We start from the raw sequence: 25,437 nt of genomic DNA, 5'->3' as shown, positions 1-25,437 counted from the left end.
GTAGCCTCAGCCATAATCAATTCGAGAGATTAGTCTCTGCTCTAGCATCCTGTACGTCGGGCAGTTCCTCCCAATGGTATTGCATGGTTTCCTTCCCCTTTTGGTACAAGGAATGCAGGTTGCGTTCTTATTGCAGTTTTTTCTTGTATGGTCCTCAGCCCCACACCTGGAGCAGGCCGGCTTCCTTTCACAATGCTTATGAACGTGGTCTAAATCACCACAATTGTGGCATCGGGGGACTACTAGATAGTCCCTAACATTAATTGCATGAAATCCAATGTAGATTCTCCCCATAGCGGTAAGTTTTCTCCACATCTTGCCGGAGACCTCGGCCACGTGATGGACAACATCGCGTTCCCGAGGTCCCGTTTTAAAACGCAAATTAAATGCGTTTCTGAATGTTTCCCATTCTATATCTTCAAAATTTTGATTATACATCGTTTCATAGATATCAGTTTCAGTTAATGCCACAGGTACGTCATACAATATTACCAGAGGATTTCTTTTCTTGGGAGGTTCACATTTAATGGCCTTATTGAGTTTGGTGTTATTTAGTATTTTGTCCCTGTCTTCCTCTGTTGGGAAGAGAGACATTACAAGACATTCAGCAAATGATTTAGGACATAGGTTCCAATTGCTACTCTAAGAAGAAAATATTGCCACAAGGAAAGAATTCGTGGCGGACAGCATCGAACCAGTCAGATCAATTAAGCGGTTCTTTAGACAGAATTCAGTATAAACACTGAAGAGCAAAACAAACTTGTGCAGCTGGCCAGGGTTGCCGAGCGGTTCTAGGCGCTCAGTCCGGAACCGCGCGACTGCTACGGTCGCAGGTTCGAATCCTGCCTCGGGCATGGACGTGTGTGATGTTCCTAGGTTAGTTAGGTTTAGGTAGTTCTAAGTTCTAGGGGACTGATGACCTCCGATGTTAAGTCCCATAGTGCTCAGAGCCAAACTTGTACACCTCCCTAATACCACGTAGGGCCCCAGCGAGCACGCAGAAGTGCCTCAACACGACGTGGTGGGAACTCGACTAATGGCTGAAGTAATGCTGGAGGGAACTGACACTATGAATCCTGCAGGGTTGATCATAAATCCGTAAGAGTACGAGGTGGTGGAGATCTTTCCTGAACGGCACGTTGCAAGACATCCCAGATACGCTCAATAATGCTCATGTTTGGGGAGTTTGATAGCCAGCGAAAGAGTTTAAACTCAGGAGAGTTTTCCTGGTGCCACTATGCAGCAAATCTGGACGTGTGGGGAGTCGCATTGTCCTGCTGGTATTGTCTAAGTCGTTGGGATTGCCCAATGGACACGAATCGATGCAGGTGATCCGAGTGGATGCTTACGTACGTGTCACCTGTCAGAGTCGTATCTAGACGTATCAGGGGTCCCTTATCACTCCAGCAGCACGCACCCTACACCATTGCAGAGCCTCCACGAGCTAGAACAATCCCTTGTTGATATGCAGGGTCCATGGATTCATTATGTCTCCATACCCGTACACGTCTATCCGCTCGATAGAATTTGAAAAGAGACTCGTCCGACCAGGCAAAATGTTTCCAGCCATCTACAGTCCAATGTCGGTGTTGACGGGTCGAGAGAATCATAAAGCTTTGTGTCCTACAGTTATCAAAGGTACACGAATGGGCCTTCGGCTCCGAAAGCCTACTATATCAATGATGTTTCGTTGAACGGTTCGCACGCTGACACTTGTTGATGGGCCAGTACTGAAACATGCATCAAGTTGCGGAAGGGTTGCACTTCTGTCACATTGAACGATCGTCTTCAGTCGCCGTTAGTCCTGTTCTTGCGGGATCTTTCTCCGGCCTCAGTGGTGTCGCAGAGTTGATGTTTTACCGGATTCCTGTTGTTCACAGTATGCTCGTGAAATGGTCGCACGGGGAATCCCCACTTCAACGCCCATTTGGACATGCTGCGTCCCAATGCTCGTGCGACGGCTGTAACACCACATTCAAACTCATTTAAACATTTAAATCTTGATAAGCTGCCATTGTAGGAGCAGTAACCTATCTAACAATTACGTCAGGCACTTCATATCTTATATTCTGCCGGTCTAGATAATTCTGTATTTGAAAACGCATGCCTTTACCAGTTTAACTGGCGTTTCATTGTGTATGTGGATATTAATATAACTTGTCTGTGAAAGGGTCTTTGTCAGGAATAGGGAGAATTTTTATCGCTGACGGATACAATTTTAAATTTGTATCTGTGTAGTTACAGTGCGCTGAATCCCCCGCCACCTACCCCTCTACCCCCATTTCCGCACTGTTACCGTTGCATTTTGTGTTTATTTACCTTCAAGTTTAATTGAAATTACTAATATATTACTGCGCTTACTTTTCGTGACATTAAAAAGAAGATAAAGTCCCTAACAGTGGTAATGTATGTAACTAGAATTGAGAAAGCTTGTTTAATAGGCGAGCTATATTTCAATCATCTAATTTATTTACGAAATGTGTGAGAAGAATTCAACTGGGAAAGAAATAATCATAGAAACTGTATTTTTGAACTATGAGAGAACTACATACGCTGTAAATGTAAGAATGATTATTGTTTTTTGATTCGTGGGTCACTGGCCGTATAATGTAAGGAAAATAAAGGAAAAAAGATCCAAATCAAAATATTTCGTGAGACGGCACAAGCAGAGAAAAAACTTAAAAATGGTGTGACATGAGAACGTGTTAACTGCAACCATACCTTAATTTATTCTTGGATTCCATACGATCATCGACTGAATATAGGAGTACTTAAATTCTGATTACTGTTATTACATTATTTTATTTATCATTGGATTTCATAGATCGTGTACAAAATACAGGAGTTCGTGCATTCTGACTTTTGTTATTGGATTAAGTACTGTATATGTGCCCATTTTCTAAGGAAGTTTTCTGAGACTTACAATTCAAAGTCCACGATCGATCGATATTTCTTGTTACCTCACTATCGTATATTTAATGCACGTCTTTGGTAAGGAACAAGTCGTTAGCAGGAAAAATGGAAATGATCGTATGGCATTGTTGGCCGGGAGTCCCCATTCGGGGATGTTCTGCCGCCGTATTGCAAGTCCTGTTTAGTTGACGCCACTTCGGCGACTTGCGGGTCAATGATGATGAAAATGATGATGTAGGACACACAACACCCACTCCCCTGCCGGGAATCGAGCCCGGGCCCCCTGCATGGTAGGCGGTAACGGTACTGCTACGCTACGGAGGCGGACAGTCGTTACCTACCAGAATGCTGCTGCCACGAAGATAGTTCCATCTTCGATGTGTCTGGCCACAGAATATCTCCTTCGGAAAAAAAGTTTCAAACCCACACAAGGTTTTTAATAATCACTTTTTGTTTTATAAAGGCACAACTTATCAATTGGAGCAACCCCTCACTGACATTAACAAACGTAACTTACAGATTAGTATAATTTAAATGGTGTTCTTTTTCAGGTTTCTAGTGCAGCTAGCAAACATTATACAAGTAAACAGTAGAAAAGCAACCGCATTGTTGTTTCAAGAATCGACTATAGATTATGTGTTGTGGTACATTCTGACAGTATCGTCGAGAACAAAAAGATAAAAAGAGGTTGTTACTTCTGAATTAAACATTATATCCAGGTTCATTTCATTTGTTGTAGCCTATTCCCAAAACACTACAGCAGCTTGCGAGTTACATATGTTGTTCGGGTTAGTGTTAATAAGTAACGTTTAAATAAAAGCTACATGTTGAAAGGGGGGGGGGGTTGTGGCAATGGTGGTGGAGTGGGGGCGTGGAGAGGGAGAGAAACGCGAAGTAGAATAATCTCTTGGGCTCCCGGTACTCTAGTTACGGTCCTATAGTCGATATAATCGTGATGGAACAACCATATGTGGTCGAAGTTTTTAAATGGTGTTGCGTGCCATGTGTGATAGGATATGGAGACACCATCTTATCATCTGCATTATTACTCATTTTGACATGAACTTCTCTGTAGCCAGTATAAGTAAGTAGGTCATAAATTTTGTTGTTTTTGTCCATGAGCTGCAATGTAACTACTGCGTGGCGTTTGTCAATGGGTAGAATTATGAAGTCCTGTCACAGTTTCCTTAGCGGTAGTTTTTGCTTTGAAGTGGTGGATTTCAAACTGGTCTACCGCTACTACCCAAGGCTGAAAAGGCGCTGTTTTCTGCATATGTACTGTTACTGATGGCGCTTTCGGAGTGGATTCAGAGTTTAGCCCTTTGCCCAGCCTATACATCGTGCGTCATTTAGGTGCTTCTCTAAATACTTAATATCAAAAAAAAAATGGTTAACATCTGAGGTCATCAGTCCCCTAGAACTTAGAACTACTTAAACCTAACTGACCTAAGGACATCACACACATCCATTCCCGAGGCAGGATTCGAACCTGCGACCGTAGCGGTCACGCGGTTCCAGACTGAAGCACCTAGAACCGCATTCGGGAGGACGACGGTTCAATCCCGTCTCCAGCCATCCTGATTTAGATTTTCCGTGATTTCCCTAAATCGTTTCAGGCAAATGCCGGGATGGTTCCTTTGAAAGGGCACGGCCGATTTCCTTCCCCATCCTTCCCTAACCCGAGCTTGCGCTCCGTCTCTAATAACCTCGTTGTCGAAGGAACGTTAAAACAACACTAACCTAGCCTAACCTAGAACCGCTCGGCCACATCGGCCTGCACACTTAGTATCACCTGACTCCCTAAATAACTAGTATCTCTCGTACCTAAATACAATTTATCAAACCCTATACAGAGGTTTACACCCTAATTTTTATTGTTTCACTTTGTGTATATTGCATATCTACTTACTACAGCAATTTCTTAACACTGTGAAGTGAATGTGTCCTAATGAACAAGAGGTTCAGCATCTAGTGTACTATTCGTAACTTATATACAGCAACATAAGGAGAGGTAAGATTGCTTGAAATAATTCAATTTGATGACGGTAGTAACACCTTCTCAAATAACATTATCATGTGGAGAAACGCTATATTTGTAGTTAATAATTACACAGTTACAAAGTTAACATGAGCAGTCAGAGAAATGAATCTTTAGTAACAAAGGCCAAAGCCCGCATTCGTGACACAGTCCACTGAAAGCCTTTATGACGAATAGATGTCCTCTGTCTGAAATTTGGAGTTTAACAGACACACACATTGTTTTATTATGAACTAAAACAAGTATATCATTTTAGGTGCGAGCAGGCTTCCGGCGTCGCCACTATCACTATCAGTAAAGCTTTCCCATGAATGTGAGCGAATTGTCATATTGTTTACTTGATGAACATTTAGGCCACTGTCTATTGTGGTCGGAATGATGGTGATAAATCTATGTGAAGAAGTAGGTACATACACAAATAACTACCGAGGTGGCGCAGTGGTTAGCACAATGGACTAGCATTCTGGAGGACGACGGTTCAAACCCGGGTCCTGATATAGGTTTTCTGTGAGTGCCCTGAATAGCTTCAGGAAAATGCCGGGATGATTCCTTTGAAAGGGCACGAACGACTTCCTTCCCCATCCTTCCCTAATCCGATGGCACCGATGACCTCGCAGTTTTGTCCCCTCCCCCCTCCCGAGGTCAACCATCCAATCAATAAACGCAAACAGGATATATCACAGTTTGCTCTTTTACAAGAATTATATGTTGAGACTACTTTTTACTGATTTCGTTACTGTGTAACAGAGATTCACTCCATCATAAACTACCACATCGTATTAGCTTCAGCGATAAACAATAAAAATGATGTCTTCATATAATTTGTACACCATTACGCTTTTATTTAACCGTAAACAAATCACTGCATTCTGTAAATATGATCTGCATCCACATCATACTCCGCAAACCTCCTAACGGTGTGTGGTGGAGGACACTTACAGTAACATTAACTGATCCCGCCTTTCCTGTTCCAGTCGCGATTGGTACATGGGAAGAATTATTGTAGGCAAGCCTCTGTATTAGCTCTAAATTCTCGAATTAGCTCGTCTTCGTCGTTTCAAAAGATGTATGTGGGAGGAAATAATATGTTGACCAACTGTTTCCGAAATGTGCTTACTGGAAATGCCTACAGTAAACTTCTCCGCGATGCACAACGTCTCTCTTGTAACGTCTACCACCGGAGTTTGTTCAGCATCTCTGTTACGCTCTCCCGCCAGTTCAGCAAACCTGTGACGAAACGCGCTACTCTTCATTGGATCTCCTGTACCTATTCTAGCAGTCGTACCAGGTGAAGATACCAGACTGATGAACACGGCTCAAGAATCGATCGAACAAATACCTTGCAACCCACTTCTTTCGTGGATGAGTTACGTTTCGTTATGATTCTTTCGATGAATCTCTGTCTGGCATCTGCTTTTCCATTGTTTTTTTTTTTGTGGTCATTCCGCTTAAGGTCGTTCCGAATGGTTATTCTTTTATGTTATACGTAGATACTGTTTCCAGCACTTTCTCGTCAATAGTCCAGTTAAACAGTAGTGGATTTCTTTTCCTATGTATGCTCAACATGTTACATTAATTTACGTTCTGAGTCTATTGCCAGAACCTGCACCATTCATCAATCGTGCGCAGGTCATTCTGCAAATGGATACTGCGCTCTGTCGCTGCTACGTCCTTGTAGTCAACCGCGTCACCTTTGAACAGAGCTTATGATGCTTTTACAGCAACTGTATTTAGTGGAACATGAGCAAAGTTAGAAAGAGAATTGCAGCAGTGCCAGGAACTGAGGAGTGCAGGTGTTGTGCCTTACTATATGTAACATATCTGTTGCTGTGTTGTGAGGCGAGCCATCCTGGTACTGTGTGGAAACAGTTAATGAAGCAGTACTCAAGCAGCAAGGTTTTACAAGTCTTTCCACCCTGGCAGTCCCTGAAACGTTTAATTTATGTGCAAATATGCGTAGCATAGGGAAAATATGCTTAGAGCGAAAGAGTCTACACTAGGCTGACCAAAATCATGAGATACATCTTAATGTCGTTTCGGACCTTCTTTTTCGCGGCATAATGCAGCAGCTCGACATGACACGGGCTTAACAAGTCTTTGGGAGTCCGTTACAGAAATACTGACCCATGCTGCCTCTATAGCATTCTATAATTGTGAAACTGTTGCCGGTGCAAGGTTCTGTGCGCGAACTGGACTCCCCATTACGCTCCATAAATGTTTGAAGGGATATCATGTCGAGCTGTCTGGGTGGCCAAATCATTCGTTCAAATTGTCGAGGATGTTTTTCAAACCAACAGCGACCAATTGTGCCAAGTGACATGGCACATCCTCATTCATAAGAATTCAATCGTTGTTTGGCAACACGAAGTCCATGAACGGCTGCAAATGGTCTCCAAGTAGCAGTTGGACCAGAAACCTAGCCAGCAACACCATGAAACCCCGATCACCTTGCACAGTGCCTCGTTGGCAACTTGGGTTCATGGCTTGGGGGTCCCTGCCATGTTATACCCCTACAATTAGCCCATACCAGATGAAATCGGGACTCATATGACCAGGCCACGGTTTTACAATCTTATAGGATCCAACCGATATAGTCACGAGCCCAACAGATGCGCTACAATCAATGTCGTACTGTTAGCAAAGGCACTCCCGTCGGTCGTCTGCAACCATAGACCATTAAAGCCACATTTCGTCATACTGTCCTAAAGAAAAAGTTTGTCGCACATTCCAGATTGATTTCTCCAGTTACGTCACGCAGTACTGATTGTCTGTTAGTGCTGAAAACTCTATGCGGACGTCGTTGCTCTCGGTCGTTAAGTGAAGGCCGTCGGCCACTGCGTTGCCTGCGGTGAGAGGTAATGCCTAGAAGTTGGTATTCTTGGCACGCTCTTGACACTGTGGATTTCGGAATACAGAATTCCCTAACGATTTCCGAACTCCAACGTTCCATGTGTCTAGCTTCAATTACCATTCCGCGTTCAAAGTTTGTTAATTCCCGTTGTACGGCCGTAATAACGTCGGAAACATTTCCACATGATTCACCTGAGTACAAATGACAGTTCGGACGATGCACTGCATTATACCACTTGTGTGCGCGACACTACTGCCTTCTGTATATTTGCAAATTGCTGTCCCATGACTCTTGTCACCTTAGTGCAGACACTGAATCCATCTGTACTGAAATAATTCCTGGAATTAGAACAACTCTACCATGAAGGCTACTGTTTTCCCTGACCGCGGTATGGGGTACTGATTGAGGACCACAGTTCACATCTAAGCCGGGGCAGCCTGCCGTGAAGCAGTTAGATGGAGGAACCGCCGACGAAATGGGCCAATGGCGGCCTAGGGAAGCAACCGCGACCACCAGCGTTGATGCAGTGGCTCACCGGTCAGCTGCCTTCCGAAACCGTCGTGGAGACGCGATGCGAGGATCACACCACCGCCAGATCGACGGATTTCGCAGAGGCCACCGAGCAAATAGAAACGTCGCTGTCTGAGAAGGTTGCATCACGAACGCTGCAGCTGCGCTTCGTGAGCAGTCCTGCAGTTGAATTTCTCGGCAATGTTGCCTCCATCCTGTACTGGACAGAATCAAGATACATACATAAAAGACTATTGGGTATTTTCTGAGTGTATCCCTGTTGCTGCATGGCGTCCATCCGACATATCCAGCTTCAGACACTATTACTCTTCCTACTACATCATTTGTACAGAGAGTTACAGAAAAAAGAAAAAAAGGAAAAGTCTTGACTACTTTGAGAGATGGTAGTACTCATCGAAACAACAAAAATAAATTCAATAAAGGCGGATCCGGAAATGCATACCATCTGCGATAGACACGTATTTGCAGGAGGTGTTTAACGTGACGTCTGAACAAGATAATGCACCCCTCAGCACCACTCTGGTGCAAGGAATGACGCACCCTTTGTTGTACCTGCTGGCATGCTTTGAAGACACGACCCTGCACTGTCTACGCGTCACTGATTGGCTTGGCGTAGACGAATATCTTCAATTGTCCTCAAAACCAATAGTCTAGGGGACTGAGGCCTGGCAAGCGAGTAGGCCAAGGTGTGGGGCCACCCTGATCAATCCAGCAGCCCTGAAATATCTGCGTCGGATGTTCGAGCTCATTGAAAAGGAAGTGTGCTAGTGCACCATCATTCATGAAACACATTTGTATTCTTTATTCCAGTGGCATGCCCTCCAGCATGGTAGGCGATATATAAATGAGAAAGTCCAGGCAACTGATCCCAGTGAAGGTCTGTGATAGCACGTATGGTCCTGTTAATCTGTCGCTAAGTACGTCTGCCCATACTTTGATTGAGAATCGCTTTCGATGCCCTCTTTCCTGAATTGCTTGGGGACTAACATCTGCCCATATATGCTGGTTATGGAAATTCGCAACAACAGCTGTTGTGAAATCGTGGATGTGAACAGTGGATCTACAACACACACTTCTGCAACAGACATTGACAGAGCCGTGTGTGCACAGCAATTGTTCGTGGAGTAACAACCCCCTCCCCTGCCCCCCCCCCCCCCCCAAGACAGAAGAGTGAGACACCCCTTTTGCTGCTGCTAATAGTCGCACAATGATCCTAGTGTTTTCTACCACCGAATGTACCACACGCCCCTCCAGGTCAGGCATACGGACTGTGTGGGGCCTTCCGTTGTCACTCTGCCAAGGTGTGTCCCTCAGACACTGGAAAAGTCTGCCGAATAGCTTTTTAGAGGGCACTCTGCGCTGTGTTTGTTCTCCACCGTAGAGAGCGTGGGCTCAAAGGCTACTTCCATTTGCAAAACAATAGCAGAATTTCATATCCGCCATTTGGTTTGATGAGTAGTAACAAGCGGTGGAAGAGAGGACATGTACTACACCATATGTAGGCACAAAACAGCGCAAACACGCTACACACGTAAGTGAATCCCCGTTTCTAAGACGTTAAAACACCATGATACCTATCCAGGATTGACAGAACTGTACAATAAGGCATACAAACACGACGAAAACTAACGTAGCCTACAACACGACTAGAATCATATTACTGACTGCAAACTGCCTAATGGTAGCTAGAGTATTGAAGACATCATAATACCCTCTGACACATTTGAGGGAGCGCCAGTACTATGACTGTGCTAATATCTGCAGTCAAGTATCACTCAGCCTTCCTGTAAACACGTGTTTATCTTAGAAAGTATGTGTTTCCAGCCCCACGGTTATGGGACTTATTTTACTTGTTTCGATGATTAGTGCCACCTATCAAATTATTCCACACTTTTTTTTTGAACACCCTGTATACATTGAAAAACAGTAGAGGTTTTAAAACACTTCCCTGGGGTACTCCAGAAATTGCCTTTACATCTGCCAATTTGATTCTGTTAACATAAGGGTTGCCAATATTTCGGCTCGCGGGCCGAGCCCAGGCCCGATACCGAAGCACTTCACATTTCCCTCACCGCCAAGCCGCGCTGTCTGAGCAGGAGAAGGTGGAAGAGGGAAAAACAGCAAGCGTGCCTTATTTAAATGGCAGTACTGTCGCACTTATAACTCACATTTCTCAACAATGTAGATCACAAACAAAACAAGTTTTCAGTGTGAATTAATTATTTCTGGTGCCCTGAAGACATAAGACAATTTTTATCTGCTATAAAGTATCGGTATATGGACACACACAGAGGATTTCACGGAGCTTCGCACTCAAGTTGCCTCGTAATTGTGTCTATTTAGTTTCATGATCTAAAGAAGGTGTTTCACACAAAAATGTCAATTGAAATATTGTAACACTTTGGAACCTCATTATAAAATCTTGGAAAGTCTACCTGAGAAAAGCAGAGTAAACGTCCTGGATAGTTTTGACGCCAAAAAATTGTAATTAAAACTGGAATTACTATACAGTTCAGTTATAACTCCACATGCTCAGGGGCGAATCCAACTGAAACGGCAAACGGTCTGGAAAACAGCTCGAAAACTGTAAGACTGTAAGTGCCCTCAAAACCTTTAAAAAACTGTCGTATCAATTCTTGCAAGGCCGCAATAGATTCATCCAACCTCTCGCTTTCTTTAACGCCGTCCTTAGGGAACTGGATAGTTTTTATCGGAATGTGTCTCATCTACAACGTTATTTTCCCTTTAAATGTATACCCACCAAATCAGATAGAATTTACTTTGCAATATCTTACTGTGGCCAGTGTGCAGTCAAGGCCACTTAACATGCGAAGTCTGCAATCCATTACAGATGTTCTGATTTTACTTCCTGCACTCCATCTTCCTTCATTAATTCTGACAATAGCGAGTTTTAACTCTAAAAATCGTTCCAGGCATCCCCCTTGACTTTACTAACGTACGTTTCAGTAATATATTATGTCTCCATACTCTTTGATCATTTAAAGTGAACACTGTTGCAACTGAAAATGGAATTATGGATGCGACATCAAAAATTTCGTTATTTGTACCACAAATATCTTCAAGCGCTATATACCTGCAAATTTATCAGAAATTGCTTCTCACTGTAAAGAACAATGAATCCCGCCTGTCGATCGTTGCGAGTTTTTTCTCTTTCAACATCATTTACATGTTAAAATTCTTTCTGCATTGTACTATAACAGTTGTTCAAATATTAGGGTTAATGGAATTTTCTGAGGGATAAAAACTAAATGAATCGATTGTGTTTCAGTGAGCTGCATAAGTGATTCTGAGAAGATCATTACTTTTATCACAATTTTCAAGACTTCAATACTGATTATACAAGTCGTCAAGAATTACTTTCCTCAATTAGCAGCATTATTGCGGTGGAGATTACAGGTTCCTCACACAGTCCACCCACTACACACATACATTGTGCGTTGCCCCGTACACCGCTGATGATAAAAGTGAGAAATATTCGTAACAAATGCTAAATATCTGAAGAAAATATCTTCTCGAAGTTGTAGACAGTCCCTGTAGTATTCCAGAAATTGCTTCATCACTCACTTCGAAACAGATAAATGAATCAACCGACAACACGACACAGCAGTAACTACACAAGGGCTACTATAGTGCTGTACACAGTATTATTACTATTTTTCACTGTTACTGGCTATGGTTAGACACAAAGCGTAACAGCCTGAAGTCTTCCCATTTTTACCAGTTCACTAGTAAGACGTGAAGCAATCAAGTGATTTACGAACAGTAAGTATAGTGAACACATTTGAACTTGGTTAAATTTAAGTGGGGTTGCAGTGTGCAGATCAAGCAAGTGCCAGAGTGGAGTGGAGTAATGTAGGAGAAGTCCGTTTTGTAACAAGAGTCTGTCATAACTGTGGATAGCTAGTTTTCCTATCTGAGAAGGAGCTGTGAGTAGCACTGGAGATGCCCCATGAATTCCTTCGTCATTCATTCTAACTCCCCCCCCCCCCCCAACACACACACACACTCACATAAAACTAAATATCATTCACCTCTAATCACTTTAAAATAAAAGTGTTCTAATAAAAGTGTTTCATTCTGCAGTTCAGTTAGGTGCTAAAATTAGTGTTAATGTGGGGGAGGGGGAGGGGCAACAGACGGCAGGGAGGAGGGCAGGGTGGAGGTACTAGGTAATGTCTGATTGCACTTAGGAGTAAAGGTCTAAGAAAGGTTGGGAACCAGTGTGTTACAACGTCGTTTCGTAGCAAAAAAGAAGTATCCACTGCTTATGGGAATTAATAATTCTCATCCCTCTCTTCTGTCATTCCCATTCATTTTATAGTATTCTGATGGTAGGTCGCTACACAGCCTCTTTTATGCAAACAGCCACTGGACCTTGTAGTGATTTCTCATATGTACACGGGCGTGTAGGTTTGTTTCAGCGTCAATGTGGTATCTTTTACATGTCTGTGTGTGTGTGTGTGTGTGTGTGTGTGTGTGTGTGTGTGTGTGTGTGTGTAACCTGTATGGGTACTAGTCACTGAGCAATAGGTGTGATTATACTTACGTTGTTAATAATACATCGTAAGATTACATGAGACTATGTGTGACATATTCATTGCAATAATTCCACAGGCATGAAATTTTATGTTTGATACTGTTAAGGCTTTCTGCATTCAAGTATCCGATAGATAAATCACTTTGGAGTATTTGTATAGACATAAAATAAATTCGGAACAGATTAGCGAGAAGCACCTTAATCGTCTACTTTTAGAAACGTCTCAGGGTTGTTATGGAATGTCTTTTACGATGAATGATAGGTTATACATTCATAGGTTCACGTCAAGAAACAGCTTTTGTGTGGTACACTTACTATTAATTCAAAGCTGAGCACTTTAACTGTAAAGTATCTCTTCAGCCGAACCAAAGATATCCGCGAAGGGACTACTACCAGAATCTGTTTTGATATCGATACTAATCTTTGCAAAATGAGTGAAATTAACTTGACTTTAATCTGTTTATTTAAGAAATCGACTGTAACCCATCTCCCTTTTGCTTTACGCCTCGTAATATTAGAATTAGATTATATTATATTAGATTAGATTAATACTAGTTCCACGGATCATGAATACGATATTTCGTAATGATGTGGGACGAGTCAAATTTTCCAATAGATGACATAACTAAGTTAATTTAACAACATACTTAAGTTAAAATAACAACTTTTTTATTTTTTTGTGTTTTTTTAATTTTTTATTTTTTTATAATTTTTTTTTAAATTTATATCTAAAAATTCCTCTATGGAGTAGGAGTTGTCATTCAGAAATTCTTTTAATTTCTTCTTAAATACTTGTTGGTTATCTGCCAGAGTTTTGATACTATTTGGTAAGTGACCAAAGACTTTAGTGGCAGTATAATTCACCCTTTTCTGTGCCAAAGTTAGATTTAATCTTGAATAGTGAAGATCATTCTTTCTCCTAGTATTGTAGTTATGCACACTGCTATGACTTTTGAATTGGGTTTGGTTGTTAATAGCAAATTTCATAAGAGAGTATATATACTGAGAAGCTACTGTGAATATCCCTAGATCCTTAAATAAATGTCTGCTGGATGATCTTGGGTGGAAAGGAGTCAGTTGTCTTGCAAATGGTGGTTAACAATACTAATTACATGCTATTTCAGTCTTTATCAGCGTATTGCACTGATGAATTCTTCTCGGGTTATCAGCCGAGTGGTGGCGTCGTCTTGTTGCAACGTTTCAATGAGTTTCATACCCATCATCTTCTGGCTGTACCGCTCGTTATGAATCTCTGAAAAATTTACAATTAATTTTTCATACATGTGAGATTGCTAAAGATACTGAAAAAAGAAGACTGGTTATCAGTAACAACACATATTTACCAGAAGTACGTTGCAAGATACGTATGTCTCCAGCCATGTCTTTCTCGTAGGAATATTCGAAACAGAGTAAAAAGATTATGAAAATCTATTTGTATTGTTTTCATGGTTCTCAGTATCTTTGGTACAGAACATAGTTTGTCAAGAAATATCGATACTGCTTTTCATGTATATCGCTGTGAGATAATATTTTTATGTACTCTTTCGTAAACTGAATAACAGTTCCTTTTATTGTGTAAACATTTCGTGTAAACCATAAATGAATTTTCCCGTTCCCGGAGGACTAATATAGCCTTCACACCACGAAAAATGGTGAAGGGTAAACACCCCTGACACCGCGATTCTGCCGAACGCAGAGAGTTGTGGCAAGGGCAAAATGCGGCACTGCAGTGTCGTATTAAATCTCCGGGTACTTCTGAGAAGGACCGAGTGAAGCCGACCGACATGCTCGGCCTTGGCTCGCCCTCGGGCAGCTTATGCTGCATGTGTGTAATATAGCACGCCGTGGCCGACCCTGCGTTATCAGCACAATGCTGAGGTCTACGCGCATGGAAGTCTTAAATCCAGTCGCAAATCTGACTCGATACTCTTTAAGCCAATATTGTTTTTTCGTTAAACGGCCGTTTGGGACGGTGTCAAATGCCGTCCTGAAGTTAATTTAATTCAATTGTATGGGTAGGGCCTCGGTCGGGCAGGCCGTTCACCGGGTGCCGGTCTATCAATTTGATGCCACTTCGGCGTCGATGAGCATGATGATGAGGACAGCACAACACCCAGTCCCTGGACGGAGAAAATTCCCCGATCCATCCGGGAATCGATCCCGGGCCCAGAGGATCGACAATCCGTCACGCTGACCATTCAGCTACGGGGGGCGGACTACCATCCTGAAGTGAAGGACCAAGACATAAACCTGAGCTCCGTTGCCTAAGGAGATAAGAATCTTGTAGAGGAACAGCGCAAGCTGAGTTTCTCAAGATCTCTGTTTTCGGGACCCGCGTTGACTTTTATAGAGGAGATTTTGCGGTAATTCTTGAGGATGAAGCTAGTTTCATAGTTCTACAGCAAACTGACTTCAACAATATTGGCCTATAATTCTGTGCATCTACCCTACGACTCTTCTTGAAAACGGAAATGGCCTGCCAGTTACATAGGACCAAAACCTCTTAGAAGTTTCACTCAGATCGGTTGACAAAGTTTTAATTTCACAGCCACTGAATGCTTATCTCATTGTTCTACATACACTCGTTTTCACTTCATTCATTTTTTGTCTGTTATTATATTTTGACTTCTCTTGGATCTTTGATGAAGCTGTGTTTCTTTAAGTAGCAGTTTCCAAGTAAGGCTATTATAGCACGGTGGGAATATCCCATCCCTAAAGGTCTTGCTCGGGCCATGCATTTCTAAGGCATACTGAACAATGATTTTAAGTTTATTCCACTTCTGCTCCACATATTCGTCCTCAGCACGGAATATTTGTTGATGAATACTCAGATACGCTACACTTTGTATCTTGTCACTCGTGCGAAGCGAACATATTTTCCTGCCTTTCTTAACATTCCTTCTAAAACCCGTGGTTATAGTTGGTAGCTAACCCTTATGATCATAGATACCTTCATTTACGTTAACTGATTTGATAAGTTCTGGTCTGCTTATTGCTAGGAAATCAAAGATGTTGCGTTCGCAAGTTGGTTCTCCACTTTTGTGCTCTTAGTAATTTTTGAAAATGACATTCAGAATAATGTCACGTGAATGAATCCCTATCCGTGGCAGTAGATATGATAGCTTGACGCTCCTAGGCATTGCCTCGCAAGTTGAAGCCAATTGTTACAATGGCTTGACCAGGAATATTCCTAGCGATATTCTGCAAGTTCTTGAAGCACTATACCGTTGCAGCTCCTGACCCAGGCTGTCTATAAAAGCGTCCGATTATCGTTTTTGACCTACCTTTGATGCTTCACTTCACCCAGGTTAATTTACATTCGGAATCCTTGATATCGAATTCTTTACGGCAATAAATTTGCCACAACTCCTGGCGAGTAACCTATCCTTACGATAAATATTCCAACCTGAACTTACGTTTCGTTGGTATTCACTTCCGGTTTCAACCCAGTAACTTTTCCTGGTACTATCTGACATTGTAATCTTCAATAAGCGACGCTAATTCTGCGACCTTTCCATGGACGCTCCCACAGTTTACTAAAGCCATATTAACCTTTTTTACATTCGATCTGCGAGGACGAGCATTATCTGAGAACTTTATGGCTGATTTAGCTTCGATTCGGGCAATAAAGCAGTCTCCAGTTCCAAAGAAAGGGGGGGGGGGGGCAGTTTTACAGCCTATGTGCCATCCCATTTAATATCTGCAAATTTTGTTACGACAGAAGTGAAAATGCAAACGAGTTTGTTGAAGGTGCGAAGTGGTTGTGCAAAGACTGATGGAAAGGACATGTCGTTTTATTAGTTGAACGAACTGGTACTTTTGTGGAAAGGAAAGAGTTTATTTATAATAATACCCGGGAATTGCTACGTGGAGAAGAAAGTGACAGCGCTGGGGCAGTGGAAGCAGTTATAGAATGCCAAAACGGAGAAATGGAGAAATAGCCATCCAGTCACCATAGCAGCGTTGTTGATGTAAAATACTAAAATTTAAAAGGAGACTACGAGTTTAGGAATCATCAGTGGAGAAGACAGAAGAGAAAGAATACACAAGAGACGAGATTTCAAGAACTCAAAATTCTGCTGAAGGTGGACGCAGAACGACAGATGATTACCGAGCCATGAAGAATAAAATATGGAAGCAGTCATCATGACCAAACGCCAACTCACCGTGCATCGATAGAGAGTGGATACAAAACAGTAAAAGGAATTATTTCGCCTGAGAACCAGACTGAAACTTTGAACTACATTGGTCAGACAGACTGTGTTATAAAAAGTTAATGCTGTAAATCTTGTGTCCGAGAAGGTGGACAATGAACTGACAGATTAGTGTATTAGTTTTGAAAAGCATATATTCTGAGGTCCAACGCATGCTCTAAACTACGAAGTGATAGTTTAAATAACATAGATGCAGCTTCTATAAAACTGTTGTTAGGTGAGTGTCCATTATTAAACAGTATTGTATATCGTCCTAACTCATCACGTAACAATTTTCACTTTTGAAGTTTATAAAAGGTTTATCAGCGAAGGCTAAAAAGCAGGACGAGAGCCAACATTTCATGATCTCTCTGTGGACTTGAAGTTTACTCTCTATTGCTTCTTCGACGCTCACCTTCTGCCAGAGACACATCTCAGTTGAACAATAAAGGGCATATCGCTGGTGGCAGCCATTATTACGATACTTCATCTTAGAACACAACATTGTGTAGTAACCCTCATATAAACATAAAAAATAGTGAAGAAATCTAGACCTAATAAGTTATTCGAGAACAAAAAAACATAACTGAATACACTACATTTCACATTCAGATCCAAAATTCTCTAACTGTATTGTCTCAATATTTAAACTTGACAGTGAAATTATACTTACTTGACGGCAGTGTATTAAATGGAATTTTAAATATTGGCCATGACAGCAGTGAATGTTTTTTGTAGAGATTTGTTTCTTGATACCATTTCATGTCAGTGTATGTTCGGGAAACTGAACTTTTTGGCACGATTCAATACGCCGCATAAATAATCTTTTGATAGTCACTTCATGTTATCATTCCCATCCGATCATCACTTTTACTCACAAACTGTCACACAGATGTAATAATTCGTGACAGTTGGTACAACCGCAACTTTGCGCAAGGAAACCCACTGTTGAAATGGTTCTAATGGTTCTGAGCACTATGGGATCTAACATCAGAGGGCATCAGCCCCCTAGAACTTAGAACTACTGAAACTTGACTAACCTAAGGACATCACACACATCCATGCCCCAGGCAGGATTCGCACCTGCGACCATAGCAGTCGCGCGTTTCCGGACTGAAGCGCCTAGAACCGCTCGTCCACAGCGGCCAGCAAACCCACTGTAGTTACGGCGATGCACAGTCATTCACTCAAAACCGAGAAGTAACTGTGTGTGAAATCTTATGGGACTTAACTGCTAAGGTGATCAGTCCCTAAGCTTACACACTACTTAACCTAAATTATCCTAAGGAAAAACACACACACCCATGCCCGAGGGAGGACTCGAACCTCCGCCGGGACGAGCCGCACAGTACATGACTGCAGCGCTTAAGACCGATTGGCTAATCTCGCGCGGCACGAGAAGTAACTTATCGATCTAACCACATATTATTGTGATTTTACAGTAGTACCTGTTTCATGTAACTGTGTACGTACGTATGTGTGCGTGAAACCAAGCCACCCGCCATAGGCTATATTAGAAATCAGGCTAACTGCGATTAGGTTAATGGTAAGCGTATGTCTACTGCTGACTCACTGTGGCGAGACAGTATTAGGTTTGGATGGTAGCGCTCTGTGTGTTTGTTAATAACAGTGAAAGCAAGTATTCAGTGAACCAAATTCCAACAGCATTTTAACATACGAAAACTGTATACCAGAGGTATTTAGGCAATCACACGAACAAACAGACAGTACATTAGCGAAGAGGAGCGAGGGAAGGAAAGTATTAAAGGATTGCTCTTTTGACAGGCGCAATACACCTTTTGAAAGTTTCATCACGTTTCAAGTGACCTCGAGCAGACATGTTAGGTATTGTCAATTTAGGAGACCTATTTCGGCTGCGTAATTGGCCGCCCGACAAACAACAGGCGATTACGTATTAATCGGAGCGAGGACGCGGCGACGACCATCAATCTGCGCCCCACTCGAGCGGACCATTGAGCTTGCTGGCTGCCCGCTGCTTGCGGCCACGTGCTGATGAATGATGGCACGCTCGCTTCTTTGAACTTTGGAGGACAAAGAAGTAGGCAGTCTTTGTTCGCCAGACAGGTTAATTCGCTTTTACAGGCTCCATAAAAGGCTCATTACAACGCGGGAGACGATCGATTGAGAAGGCGGAACTGCTGCTGCTCGCGTGCGACTGACGCGGAAGATCGGGCTTTGAAAGAAGCTATAACAGTATAGGACCGGCTGAGGTCGTACAAAACCGTAGCCTGGTAGCTCTTTCCACCCCACTGTACAATCACGTAGATCGATAAATCGTAAAACTGTTTTGTTAAGAGAAGATTTATACTTTTCACACACAATGATTTGACTATTACATCCAGGTTTCTCATTTTAAGTTACTGGTAAAGTTTGCTTGAAATACATGTGTTTACAAAATATAATCTACTTTTCTTACTTCCTGGCAGGGGCAGGGAAGCATTGTTTATCTGCTCATGCTCCACTGGTGCTTCTTTAATTTTCGTGGAATGTGGTCTCTCCACTATAAAATAGTATACATAATTGCTTTGTGGAGAGGGTACAACAGTAAGTCATCTGTGTTTTAGAAAGGTGGTGCCATGAGATTCACACTTCTGTGAAGAACATCATGATTTACTGCCAAGAGCTGCTAACAAAATTTCTGTATTGAACAGCCAGTTTCGACCCACGGACCATCATCAGGTGCAGAAGACATTTACATCATACAAGGGGATATGAAATCAATGGCACCAATTAACAAAGTCTAAGACAGTGGTGAGGAATTCATAGATATCATTTGACACTATTGCTGTTATATCGCCTACTATGATGTTGAAAAAGTTTTATGAACCCGTTGATGGTTCGTGGTCCCTAGTCAAGCATGCTTCTATATCTTTCCATTTGTTCTCCAACCATTCTTACTTAGCCAATTTACCGCAATGTCAATCTCTATTGTTAGATGTTTGCATTCCCTTCCGCGAGCTTCATGTGCTGAATTTTTTTATTTTCTCTTTTTATCATTTAAATTCAATGTCACCTCTACTATCCAAGGGTTTCTATTAGACATAGCAGTTTTGTCCCGTTGATTATCTGCAGCCTTCACCATATCATCTCTCAAAACTACCCATCCCTCTTCGCCTGTATCCCTTTCCTATGATCTAGTCAATTGTTGCCTAATGCGCCCTTTGAAAATCTCAACAACCTATGGTTATTTAAACCTAACCTGGTCCCATTTCTTAATTTTCTATCTTTTGCTGTTTATTTAATTTTAATCTACAGTTCTTACAGAATAATTGTGGTCAGTGTCCACATCTGTCCCTGGAAATGTCTTACAATATAAAATACTGTTCCGAAACTTTTCTCTTACCATTATATAATCAATCAGAAAAATTTTGACGTCTCCAGGACTCTTCCACGTATACGACCTTATTTTATGATTTTTAAACCACGTACTACGGATGATTAAGTTACGCTCAGTGCAAAATTCTACCAGGTGACCTTTTCTGTAATTCCTTTACTGCATTCATTATTCATCCACAGTAATTTCCTTCTCTTCCTTTCCCTACTACTGAATTTCAGTACCCAATCACACTTACACAGTTAAAAGTTTCTCTGCCTCAGTTATATATAATACGTCCGAAAGAACAGATACCATCTGTGACCATGCAGCTGGTTAGAATTAAATTACAGTGAAATGAATACCCTTAGCTTTATACAGGCGTTGATATAAGTCAACGGCGACAGTTGAAAATGTGTGCCGCGACCGGAACTCGAACCCGGGATCTCCTGCTTACATGGCATACGCACTATCCATCTGAGCCACCGAAGACACAGGATAGTGTGACTGCAAGGACTTATCTCTGGAACGCCTCCCGTGAGACCCACATTCGCAACTTGTTGTCCCGCACTATAGACCCTATTCATTGTGCCCCTACCCATCATACTCATGGACATGTCCGAAAGAACAGTTTCCATATATATATATATAAAGCTCACCAGCCATTTGACTATCTTCTTCTGTGAGGATGCACAGACAGTGCCCGAATTCTTACAGGAATCGGCAGTAAGCCGCGAGTGGTATGATGGGCAGGGGCACTATGAATATAGTGCGGGACAATAAGCTGCGAATGTGGGTCTCACGGGAGGCGTACGAGAGATAAGACCCTACAGTCGCGCTACTGTCTGTGTCCTCGGTGGCTCAGATGGACGCCGACACGGTAGCTCAGCGTGTTCGGTCAGAGAGCTGGTTGGCCTCTGTAATAAAAAACTGTGGTGGAAGGATCAAGAAACGAACTTGACCGGATGTCACGTGACGTCCACAACGACCTAACACAACGATCGACAACGAACAAAATGCAAAATGTAGAAAAAAAAAAAAAGATTGATTGATCGTCTGCCATGTAAGCTGGAGACCCCGGGTTCGAGCCCCGGACGGGGCAGACATTTTCAACTGTCCCCGTTGATTTATATCAAAGCCTGTATGCAGCTAAGGCTATTCATTTCACTGTAATTTCATCCCTCAATTATCTCAATAATTCTTTCATCGTACAGTTTTTCAGTCTTTTCGTCATCTTCGGAGCTAACTGGCAAATAAACTTGTACTGCTGTGATGAGTGTTGGCTTTGTGTGTAACTTGATTACGATAATGCTTTCGCTACGCTGTTCTTAGTAGCTTACCTGCGTTCATATTTTCTCATACATGATTCAAAAAAGCAGATAAAAATTAGTTTGAAGCCTGCCTGAGAGACTATCACCACTCCCTCGAAATTAACCTTTTGTCGGTATGCATAGACCAGATGTAGCTTGAATTCAGAGAAATAGTATTGACAGCAGTTGAGAGATATATACCAGATAAATTAACAAACGATGGAGCTAATCTACCTCGGTACACAAAACTAGTCAGAGTAGTGTTGCAGAAACAACGGGAAAAGCATGCCAAATTTAAACGAAGGCTAAATTCTCAATTAACGATCTTTTAGAAAAGCTTGAAATTCAGCGCGGACATTAATGCAAGATGCTTACAACAGTTTCCACAGTGAAATATTGCCTCGAAATATGGGATAAAATCCAAAGAGATCCCGTCGTATGTAAAGTACGCTAGCGAAAGAACACAATCAATGCTTTGTCAGCGTGATAGCAGTGGAAAAACTATCGATGTCAATGCTGCTTAAGCAGATTTACTAAACACATCCTTCCGAAATTACTTTCCCAAGGACCGAAGTAAATATTCTAGAATTCGAATCAAGAACAGCTGCCAACATGAGTAGCTTAGAAATAGATATCCTGGAAGTAGTGAAGAAACTTAAGGATACAGGGTAGTTTTTCTGGCTCAGTATTATGTAAAAATCTACACCTATTTCTTTCAGACATTGTTTATAATGTATATGTTTTACATATTTTTTGTTGATGTCAGGTAACACAGCACACTTTCTAAACAATTTAGAAGTATGTTTTTGAATCTGATTAGGGTTATTAAAAGAATTACAAAGAAATTTATGCATTTTTTCCGAAATGCTTCCTCAAATTGAAGTACCATTTAATCCTATGTTATAAATTTGAAGGGGACCAATTCTTTACGAGATATGCATGATATGATGGCTGAGGTACTGGAACTAGTTAATTTCACCTATTATGTATATTACATGGATAAAAATGTATCACACCTTACATTTTAATTATTAAGATTTATTTCCTAATAAAAATGTTATTTTTCCTATAATGTAGTTGATTCTGCAATAAGTCTTAGGCCTACTACATAAATATGGACGATTACAAGTCACACAAAAAAGAAAGAGAGCACGGCTTTATAAGCTATAGGAAATATTTGTACCTGAATTCAGAAAAACAAAGCTTGTGGGAAATTACAAATGAAGATATGATATATGTGCCTCAGAACATTCCTGAAGCGTTGTCTTCAGCCTGCAGCATTTCTTCAAGCTTCCTCTTGGCATTTATTTTAGCACTTATTGATTCTTTGGTAAACTGAAGAGCAAATCTTTCAGCTTCTTGCACCCTTTCTCTGCCACGCGCAAGCAATTGATCTTTCATATTAGAGCCACATTTTATGCCTAAATTTCTCAACACTTCCAACCTTCCTATCAATATATCATTGAATCATATCACTGCATCTAGTACATCAATTTCTAGTGCAATGAGGCCTACAAAAACATTCCTGGGTAATCTTTCCCATGTGCAATGGTTGAAACTTTCATTTGTATTCTGAGTGCCCCCGTGAAGACATTTACTGAGCAAAACGGGGTCACACAGGTCTCTAAAAACTGGTTTTATTTCATCCACAACAGGCTCCGGAAGAGGATGCTTATGATGTTATATTTGACCACTTTCTATTGCTTTTCGGTAACCACATCAAGAATCTGCTACTTTAGGGCAAAGTCTCTGAACAGGGTGGTCATCTGTGGACAACTTATGAAAGTAGGTGGCCCATACAGCTGTTCTCATTGCTGTAACATCATTCAGAGATGAATTTCGTCTAATGGCCAATCCATAATAACTCTGAAGAAGGCTTATTTCAGTTTCCATCAGATAACCACTTTCCTGTCATTTCTCTTCGTAGCTTCCTCAATCTAGCACCCATCCTCTTTTGCACATGCCAACAACAGTCCAGTTCTGCTACCAAGGTATCACCATAAGCATTGAACCCATTAATTTTATAGAAATCTTTAGAGTCCCCATCGCCTACGTACTTCGTATATCTAACGTTATAAACGGGCACCGGCCTCTGAAATATTTTTAGAGCTCCATCACACTCCATACTTCCGCTGTAACCATCATAAATCTTAGAATACTGATGTTCAATATGTCCTTCAGTGTTACCGTGGCAGGTGTGGCAGTACTTAGGTAAGCACTCGACATCAACAACTTTTCCATTCTCCAGAGAAGTAGCACTAACAATACCATTCAAGGAACGATGTCCTCGACGTTGCATTGTCTCATCAAGTGCAGTAACAATGTCCTTATGTCCCTCGTTCTACTAATATTTACAGTGTCTTCTACTGCAAGTTTCATAGATGCTTTAGACACAACTCTCAAGACACCTAATTGTACTTTTATGTATTTGCTGAACCTACTGGGAGGAGGAGGAAGGTCCATCAAACCACAAAACGTTTGAGCAGCCTTTTTTCCTTTTCTTATTGCACACATTGCATACACTAACTTCAAATTCACATAATATGAATTATGCACAATGTACCAAGTCATTTTCGAGGTAGATTTATTGCAGGATCTACACAGAACAACTAATTTTCAGCGTCATTGTTAACACAAAAATTTGAATCACCAGGAGGCTTGCGATATGGGAGTTTCTTCCCTAAAGAACTGATACATAGATTAATTTCAACAGTGTGGATTGCTTTGTTTGTGAACTGATTACGGCGAAATTTCCTTTATTTGAATTTTTTGATGTGTGGCATAGATCACATTTATGGCACACTAAAGGGTATGTACTTCCACAAATATATGCAGCACTGGGGCAACAAACATTCAGCGAAAACAAAAAGTTTACAATTCTTTTCGAAATAATACTGACTTCCGTAACAGAAATAAAGGGGGCATGGCGGCATACATGACTGTAACTTTAAAATTTGGTATATATAGGTCATTTTTCATTGGAATCCCTGTAATGTGTATATCAATGAAATCAGGAAAGACTGTTGAATAAAAAAATTAGATTTTCTCTAAATAAAAGCAAGTCTTCCAGTGAAAACTGTAGACCAATTAAATTCCTTTCAGAATAGGCTGACACAGTTCCTCCATATTTCACAGTCATATACAACCACTCGCTCGAAGAAAGATCTCTACCCAAAATACTGGGTAAAAGAAAGGTAATAATGCACTAAATTGAAGCCCCATATCATTAACGTCGATATGCACCAAGATTTAGGAACATATACTGTGGTCGAACATTAGGTATTACCTCGATTACAACGGTCTCCTGTGAGTGTCAGCATGGATTTACGCTGGTGTTCAGAATTAAACCAACAAACTGAAATTTTGCAAGGTTGCATTTATTTTCCGTCAAAACAGGATAAACAGGTGATAGTAAAGCAGAAACAATGTACAGAATACAGACTGTACATAACTGCAACATGCGTAACGGTACACAAAAATGTTCTTATTTTTTGTTTTTCTTTTTTCAACTTGACGGGTTTACACACACATTCCAACGGTTAAAGCGCTCAGAATGGCGTGTGACTACCTGTGGCAACAATACTGGCCTCGAAACTGACGGTATATGTTGTGAATGATGTCATCAATCTCATGCTGGGGTCATAACGCTCATTCGTCCTGCAACGCTGTTCGCAAGTATTGGAAGTGGCTGGTGGATGCTGACGTGATG

This window comes from Schistocerca americana, chromosome 1 (assembly GCF_021461395.2).
Source record: "Schistocerca americana isolate TAMUIC-IGC-003095 chromosome 1, iqSchAmer2.1, whole genome shotgun sequence".
NCBI lineage: Eukaryota > Metazoa > Arthropoda > Insecta > Orthoptera > Acrididae > Schistocerca > Schistocerca americana.
The sequence above is the reverse complement of the archived record's forward strand: the minus strand, read 5'-3'. Positions refer to the sequence as shown.